The sequence below is a fragment of the Pistacia vera genome, unplaced genomic scaffold (genome assembly GCF_008641045.1).
Source record: "Pistacia vera cultivar Batoury unplaced genomic scaffold, PisVer_v2 Contig63, whole genome shotgun sequence".
Lineage (NCBI taxonomy): Eukaryota > Viridiplantae > Streptophyta > Magnoliopsida > Sapindales > Anacardiaceae > Pistacia > Pistacia vera.
This window is the reverse complement of record NW_022196479.1, coordinates 123,480-132,815: the sequence shown is the minus strand read 5'-3', so window position 1 is coordinate 132,815 and position 9,336 is coordinate 123,480. Positions and strand designations below refer to the sequence as shown.

At 36.9% G+C, this 9,336-nt stretch overlaps 1 non-coding gene across 1 annotated transcript; it reads right to left on the bottom strand.

The window, feature by feature from the left end:
- Positions 1-1,660: 1,660 nt before the first annotated feature.
- On the bottom strand, positions 1,661-1,767 carry LOC116111245. The gene has a single exon (XR_004125029.1). It is a non-coding gene; the product is annotated as a small nucleolar RNA R71 (small nucleolar RNA).
- Between the last annotated feature and the right edge of the window lie 7,569 nt (positions 1,768-9,336).

Genomic DNA, 9,336 nt, shown 5'->3' with positions numbered 1-9,336 from the left:
CGGCGAAGTCTGCGAATTTTAGTTTCTCCAAAATGCATAGTTTTATTTTACGAAAGTTTTAGGTCTTTGGGCGAGGTATAAAAGAAAAACTTTACCATTTTCGTAAGGGGTCGTCCAGTTTTCATCTGTTCTCATTGAGTTTTGAATATATTTGATATTTAGAGAGAAGATTTGAGCTTGAATCTTCTGGATTCCTCAACTAGGGGAGATCTCTACTCTTTTCTCTGCATTTCTATATGTTGAACATTGTGTTTATTGTTTTTCTTGCTGTGTATTTTGATTTAGTTATGAACTAACCCATTTTGGGTTAGGGTTTTGATTAAGTTCAGATTTCTATGGGTTAATGAATTGATTATTGCTATTTCCATATTCTAGTGCATAGATTGTGTGGTTATTCTGTTTTTAATGGAATTTATTTGATGAATATGATGAGATTGAGAAATGAATCATGTTGAGCTTTTTGGGTAATCACCATTGTAGTATTGAATGCTAGAGATAGATTTGAGAATCAATGAAATCAATTTGGGAATCCATTAGCTTAATGAACTTGGATCTATTATTCTTCAATTTGCTGGGTGCGGAAGTTTAATAGGGAAAAGTAGGAATTCATAGCCTAAGAAGGTATGTTTGACAACTTAGAGAATTCGATTTACAATATGTGCTTGTGAGTATGGAATTAACATAGTTCGTAGAATTCATCCATAGAGTCCGAATGAAGTCAAAACCCTAACCTTTTGTTAAATTGATATTACTCTTGCTTTTTAATTCTTGCCTTTATTAATTAGTTTTTAATACTTAGTAAGTTTTGTGTTAGTTTTAGTTTTAATCACTCCCATTAATCCAAACAAATTCGGTTCCTCCAACTTGAAAAACACTTAGGAAAACTAGTGCTTAGCAACCAATCCTTGTGGGAACGATACTCACTCATCACTTTATTACTTTGTGCGACTAGTGCACTTGCTATCATTGCATGTTGTAGTAACAACGCATCAAGTTTTAGGCACCGTTTCCAGGGATTGAGTTTTGCGTTAACATTGAGTTTTCTTGTGTAAGCTAGATTGGAGTTTATTTTTGTTTTTATTGTTGTTTGTTTAATTTGTTGTTGTTCTTTTCGGTTGGTTTGTGATCTCACTTTTACTCTCTTTTTGTGTAGTTTATGTGAAGAGCAAGACGTCAGCCAGTGGTTCCTGTTGATCCTGAGATTGAAAGAGCCACTAGAAGACTTAACAGAGAAAGAAGAGAAAGAGAGGCTACAGTTGAACCAGAAGTCATAGTTATTGAGATGGCAAAGAATAGAACATTAAGGGAATTCTCGGTTCCCTCAATTGATGGCAGTGGGTCGAGCATTACTAGACCAGCGGTACAAGCCAACAACTTCGAGATAAAGCTGACAATCATCCAGATGATCCAACAGTCGATACAGTTCAGGGGAGATTTGAAGGAAGATCCAAATTTACACATTGAAATTTTTTTGGAGATTTGTGATACTTTCAAGTCAAACGGAGTGTCAAATGACGCCATCAGATTGAGATTATTCCCGTTTCAATTGAAGGATAAGGTAAAGGGATGGTTAATGGCATTACCATTAGGAACGATTACAACATGGAATGATTTAGCACAGAAGTTCCTGACCAAATTCTTTCCTCCAGCAAAGTCAGCAAAGCTAAGAAATGATATCACATCGTTTCTACAGGAAGAGTCGGAATCATTGTATGAAGCTTGGGAGAGATACAAAGAATTACTAAGGAGGTGTCCACATCATGGGTTGCCAGTTTGGATGCAAGTCCAAACATTTTATAACGGATTGATGGTGAATGTGCAAACTATGGTGGATGCAGCATCTTGAGGTGCATTGCAAAATAAGACTCCAGAAGAAGCTCACGAGTTGCTTGAAGTTCTGGCAAGCAACAATTATCAAAGACCTAATGAGAGGGTGCAACCGAAGAAATCTATGGGCCTTCATGAAGTTGATGCATATACAGTCATTTCAGCCCAACTGACAACACTTCAGAAGCAGTTGAGAAGTATGCAGGTAAATTCCATTCAAGCACCTTAACTAACTTGTGAATTTTTTGCAGGTGGTCATGTGAGCAGTGAATGTCAAGTGGGGAACACGTTTGCTTCAGCGTCTTCATCATCGGAGCAGGTTAACTACTTGGTAGGAAATCAAAGGCAACCGAACAATTCGTACTCCAACACATATAATCCGGGTTTGAGGAATCATCCGAACCTATCTTGGGGCAATCAAAATCAATAGAATTAGCAAAACAATCAATGGAACCAAAGAGCATTGCCAAACAACGGGTGAACAATCAATCAGGAGAGCAAAGAGTGACAAAATTAGAGGACATGTTTGGAAAGTTTATGCAAGAGACAACAGGTTTTATGAATGAGACGAGGATGAATTTCAGAAATCAAGAGGCATCCATTCGGAACTTGGAGGTACAGGTGGGGTAATTGGTTGAAAAGCTAAATGAGAGACCACAAGGTTCCCTACCAAGCAACACGATAACTAACCCACGTGAGCAAGTGAATGCAATAAATTTGAGAAGTGGGACAGTTTTAGAAAAGGTAGAACAATAAGGGAAAGAAGGGAACCCACCAAAAGAAAAGGAAGATTCCGATGAGGAAGTAGATGAAGAGATAATTGTTGAAGAGAAACCAACTAGTTCTAAGGAAGATGAACCAAAGAGGAAAGAGAAGCAGAGGCAAAAGAAGGAGAAATTGCCATTTCCCGAGATACCACCAAAGTTGGCACATCACACACCTTCGGTGCCTTTCCCTTAAAGGCTCAGAAAGGAAAAACAAGATAAGCAGTTCATTAAATTTCTTGATGTATTTAAAAAACTGCACATTAATATTCCTTTCGCAGATGCTTTGCACCAGATGCCGAGTTACGCAAAATTCCTCAAGGACATTCTGTCGAATAAAAGAAAGTTGGATGAAGAGGAAACAGTGATGCTCATGGAGGAATGCAGTGCCATTCTACAGAAGAAGTTGCCACCAAAACTTAAAGATCCAAGGAGTTTCACTATCCCTTGTGTCATAGGGAACATTACATTTGATAAGTGGTAGTGTGCCAAATGCTCCAAATTAATAACCTTCCTAACATAACTACTGAATTGAATATAGAGTAAGCAAGGGTCGATCCCACAGGGAATGATTCGATTAATTTCTATATTCTAAAACATGAAAACAATAGAAAAAAAAATAAAAACCCTAAAACAGTGAACAGGACAACATAAACAGAGTAATGAAAGGGGTTTGTAATCAAGGCAAACTAAAGTAAAACAAAGAAGTCTCTAATGGAAGAAAAAAATCAGGTTAAAAAACAATCAGTTCTCGCGTTCAAGATCCCACTAAACATGCATTGGACCGAACTAACCGTAAACATTATTCTATCTCGTTATTAAGAACTACTGACCCTAGGAAACAACAAGCTGTTACCGAATTCTCCCTTAATCGTCAATACTGAAATAAGCTCTCAAGATCCAACCCTGACAACCAAAATAAGCTCTCTATGTTAATTCAATGGTAGCCTTAAGATAGGAAAAAGATCAATCTAAGCAACAATCACACAAGCTCAGATTATTTAACTTAGGTTAGTTATTCAAGATGACAGATTGAAAACTTGTCCAAATCATCTATCATCATGTGTTACCCATTGAATAGAAAAAGGACAATACGGATCACAATTCCTAATTTAACAGATAAATTCCGATAAAATAATCAGCAAGCCATTACAAACCCAAACAGAAAATTATAAAAAATTAAAACAAAATAACATAAACAATTCCAATAAAACGAGATTAAGAACAATGTTACTAAGTTAGGTTACACAATGACATGAATTTAGGATCAAATCCCCTTGAACTGATGAAGAAGATTAGCCGCACATCACACTAGAAAGTAAAAACTCTGAAAAAAATAAAACTCTACTGTCGGTTTCCCGTTAACCAAACAACTCTAATTAATAACATGTGTTTTCCTTAATTCTTCCCAGAATCACGGAAAATCTTTCCTGGATCCTTCCTAAAGATAGACTTCCAGATTGTCAAAATCTTATCAGATATGGAAAGCAGAATCATCTCCAGTTGCACCAGGATTCTTGCATGTAAAAGGTCTTTTCTGGGCTTAGTCACTTCATAAAAATGTAGCCCGGATGTTTAGATGAATCTGGGCTTTTGAATCACCCGTTTTCAATATTGACGCTCCAGTAGGCCCGTTCAAAAATTCAATACTCAGCTAAGGAATCCTTCTGCGACTAGGATTCCAAGTCTGGTTTTACAACAACTACTGAGAACCCAAACGAGCGGATTCTTGTCCATAATACCTTCTCGAAGCTTGATTCGTTCACTTTAATTTCTCTGAAGAACACTTTTGAAATTGAGAAATCTGCTCTATGAAAAACCTGAAAAACGCATCACTAGTCAAAATAACAAAAATCGGAATTTCCTAATCTTTATACACTTATTTCCTAAAGTCTATCCAATTATGCCAAACTCACAAAATAAACTCTAATCAACCAAGTAGGCATAAAACATAACAAAAAACATAATATGGAAAGAATAAAAAATATATAAATTCATCATCAAATTCCCCACACTAGCTTTTGCGCGGCCTGGGCAAACTAATCAAACACTAAAGAAAAGCTACACAAGTCATATCCAGAACACCATCATGATGCATAAGAAAACACTATTAATCCATGCATATGCATACCAACTTAGGAAGCAACAAAGATAAAATAAAGTAGAGTTAATGACATTTGTATCTTCATTATTTCCACAATTACTCTCAATCAGTTAATGCAAACAAGGAAACAATCACAAACCAATTCATGTACAACTCACCCCTCAACTTCCTCAACTGTTTCTCTTTACACTACAAATTGAGTAGCAAACTAGGGATTTTTTTTTTCTTAAAAACAATTAAAAATTGTGCATTTTATGCTCCATCTATTTCATGGTTGTGTTTATGAGTGAGTGCGTTTTACGCTTATCTCGACTCACCACAACTATTTCTTTTCTTTTCCTATTTGCTTAAACCCAAATTTAGGACTAGCTTAAGAGAAACAATTTTTTTCTTTCTTTTAAGGGTGTTATAAACTCCTCAGTCATGCTTCGTCACCAAGTTCACACAACTTATCAAGACATATTGTTTCAAGACTACAAAGAAGATCAAATATTGTAACATTGCTGAAAACTAGTACAATGCATGCATAATAACAATATAAAATTGGGCCCCAAAATTTTATTTTCATTATAATTCATAGGCTTATACACAAAGAGGAATGTTACAAAAAATCGTTTTAAAAGACAAAAAGGGGAAACAGTGTAGCTATTTCTCTTCGCTTGCCGACGCCCCCCGACTGCATCATCACCTAGATCCTGCATTCACAAAGGAAAAAAACGGGGTGAGCACAAAAAAATGCCAGTAAGTAAAACCCTCTATCGTCTGTCCCGTATGTACAACTCTTAATTCTTTTCTTAACTATTCTGTTTCTATAAAATCATGGCCTCATCTTACCAGAGGTACGCGGATGGGTTCACACAGCACCATCTCACTCTCCATGACTATCGGGTGGAATTCACACAGTACCAACCGTTCTTAGTGATTATCGAGTGGGGATCACAAAGCACCAACTCGGTTTTCCAACTATCGGGTGGAGATCACCTAGCACCTACCCGTTTCTCATGACTTTTGGGTAACGATCAACAAGCATTAACCGTCTCTAGTCACTATCGGGTGATGGTCACAAAGCATCAACCCACTTCTACTAAATGTCGGATGATGATACAAAGCATCAACTAACTAACCAGGTGGTGGTCACAAAGCATCCATCCGTGTTAATACTTATCGGGTGACGATCACAAGCATCGACCCATCTTAAGGGCTATCCGGGTAGTGATCACAAAGCACCAACGATTCTCATAACTATCGGTAATGATCACAAAGCATCAACCCATCTCTACTACTCTTCTAATTCACTTTATTCAACATTTCTCATTTCTCTTTCCTTAGAGTAGTTGCATCCAACAAGCTCACTCATAGAGTGATTCCATACACAAAGTTTCCTACTCTTTCTTAGGTCATTTTTCAATGCATAAATAATGCATATGGATGGTTCATCTCCACTAATGCACTTATGAAATGCAACATGCAATGTGCAAGAATTAAGGTTCACTACTCATACTCAAACCTCTATTAGGCATTTCATCAAAAAACTCAAGTGCACTATAAAACTCTACTATAGCAATGATTCTAAAACTTCTCTAACCATCCAAAATGGGGAGAAACCCCTCACATAACAAAACCTGTCAAAGAAAGCACTTCCAAAAAGGGATCCACAATACCCCTTCAATTTCATCTCAGACTACCTTTCTAACCCAACAACTCATTTCTCAATTTGCAAGGTCTAAACATCACAAAGCATAGAAATCTCTATTTAAACCTCCATAACATGGATATCACATGTATATCACATACAACATCATTTTATCAAAACCTAATCAAGAAATTCTTAAATCTCAACTGGGTTGGGGTTTACTTACCTTGTTATGGAGAGACTTCACCAACTCTTCCTTTCACTGGTTGCTTGAGTTTTTCTCTACTTAACCAAAAGAACAAAAACCCTCAAACTTCAATATAAACTAAAACTCACAAATCATACAACTTAAGTAGGAATCCTTACCTTAGGAAGCCTTAGGTTGATTTTCCACCCAAATCACTTCAAAAACCCCTGGAACTCTTTGATCAAAAGAAAGAAAAGTTGAGAGGAGAGTAAGGATGGAGAGCTGCGTTTTTGAGAAGAAGAATGGGGATTTGTTACTCTTAATTCCTTTTAATGAAATTTATACCAAAGCATTCCCATTTTGCCCTTACTCTTCTTTGGGAATTCTATCTATATCCTTTGATTCATTACAAACTCAACCCCATAACAACATATTCTCCATGAAAATCCTTACAAACAATCCCCACTTTTCTGCTAATTAGGGGTAGAAAGGTCAAATTGCCCTTAGGAGAAATATCTAAACCTCACAAAACATTTTAAACGGCCTGTCGCCGCGGCGAAGAAACTTCTGTCGCCGCGCGGAAACTGTCCAGAGAGTTTCCCCATGGTTTCAACAAATCTTCGCCCGGCGAAGCTTGGTACACTGAACTTCTTCTATTTTCAACCAATTTCAGGGCAAACATTCATCACAACACTCAAACAAACAATCTTACCAAAACCAATCAATAAAGAGCGAAAGAAGAAACAACAACTACGTACCTCAAGGGGCATTCAAATATGATTAACTCTATTTTATGAAAATTGCAACGTCCTGAGTCAAGGAATATGCTCAATAACAAAGTAAAGTTACTATCATGCATCACTAGACGTTCAAAGACATGACTTAAAGCAAAACCTCCCTAAAAACAAAAACTTTTTTTTTTTTTAAAATAAACATACTCCAAAAAAAATAAACAGAATAAAACACACACCTAAAAAAAAAAAGAATATAAAAAACAGAAAATAAAAATAGAATAAAAAAAAATAAAATAACACCCATCCAACCTAACTTTCCCCACACTTAAAACTTACATTGTCCCCAATGTAAACCCCAAATGTAGAGACAAGCAAATAAAACAAAAAAAAATATGGCAAAAAATAAAAAAACTAAAGTCAAGGGAAAGAAAAATCAAATCTGAATTCTTGGGTTGCCTCCCAAGCAGCGCCTTGGTTAAAGTCATTGGCTCGCCTCTCGCATGGTCATCATACTCAGTTGACTCTCCAATCCACACTCCTCAATAGTGTAAACTTGGAACCCTTCATAGTAAGGCTTAAGCCTGTGTCCATTGACCTTAAACACCTTGTTTGTTTTCAAACTCTGTATTTTACTGCACCATGAGGAAAAACATTAGTCACAATAAAAGGTCCCACCCAATGAGAACGTAACTTACCCGAAAATAACTTTAGTCTTGAATGAAAAGAAGGACATTCGTAGAACTGAAAAATGCTTCCTTGAGATCATCTTGTCATGAAAGGCTTTAGTCTTTGCTTTGTATAGTGTGGAACTCTCGTAGGCATCATTCCTCAACTCCTCAAGTTCTTGCAATTGCAACTTCCTATTAACGCCAAGCTTCCTTCATCCCCATATTGCAATGCTTGATTGCCCAATAAGCCTTGTGCTCTAATTCCATGGAAGATGACACGACTTATCGAACACTAATCTGTATGGGGACATGCCAATGGGTGTCTTAGATTTTGTTCTGTATGCCCATAATGCATTGTCTAATCTCAATTACCAATCCTCTGTTTGGGGTTCACGTCTTTTCCAAAATTGACTTGATCTCTATTTGACACCTCCACTTGGCATGGTTTGTGGGTGGTACGATGTGGAGACCTTGTGTGTGACATGGTATTCTTAAGAAATGCCTCATTGTCTGTTGCAAAAATGAGTGCCTTTATCACTGATTATGGCCCTTGGTATCCCAAACCTGACAAAAATGTTAGTTTTAACAAAATCTGCAACAACCTTTGAATTGTTAGTTTTGGTGGCTTTCGCCTCCACCCATTTGGAAACATAATCAACGCCTAACAGAATATAAACATTACCAAAGGAAACAGGAAATAGACCCAAAATCAATGCCCCAAACATCAAAAATTTCAATAATAATATGGGAGATGTGGCATTTGATCTCTACGAGAAATGTTTCCTATTCTTTGGCATTAACATCAGAATTACAGAACATGTAGGCGTCCTTGAACAACGATAGCCAATAAAAGCCTCATTCCAATACCTTACGAGCTGTCCTCTGTGGTCCAAAATGTCCTCCACATGCATAGGTATGACAGAAGTTAGAATAGGAGTAAATTCATGTTCAGGTATGCACCTTCTTATCACTTGGTCAGCGTAATGCTTCCACAAATATGGATCGTCCCAGGCATAATACTTAGCATCACTCTTGATCTTGTCCTTTTGAGCTTTAGTCAAATCATTTGGCAACACGTTAGTAACTAAAAAATTGACAATATCTGCATACCATGGTCACGCCATCTCAATGGAAAACAATTGCTCATCCGAAAATGTTTCTCGCAAAGGAAGTTCATCGCTGCCACGAATCAAACGGCTAAGGTGATCTGCTACAACATTCTCTACTCCCTTTTTATCTTTAATCTCCAAATCAAATTCCTGGAGGAGAAGAATCCACCTAATTAGCCTTGGTTTTGCCTCTTTCTTTGTGAGCAAGTACCTAAGAGCTGCATGATCAGAAAAAACAATGACTTTAGCACCCAACAAATATGATCGAAATTTCTCTAAAGCAAAAATAACAGATAAAAGTTCTTTTTCA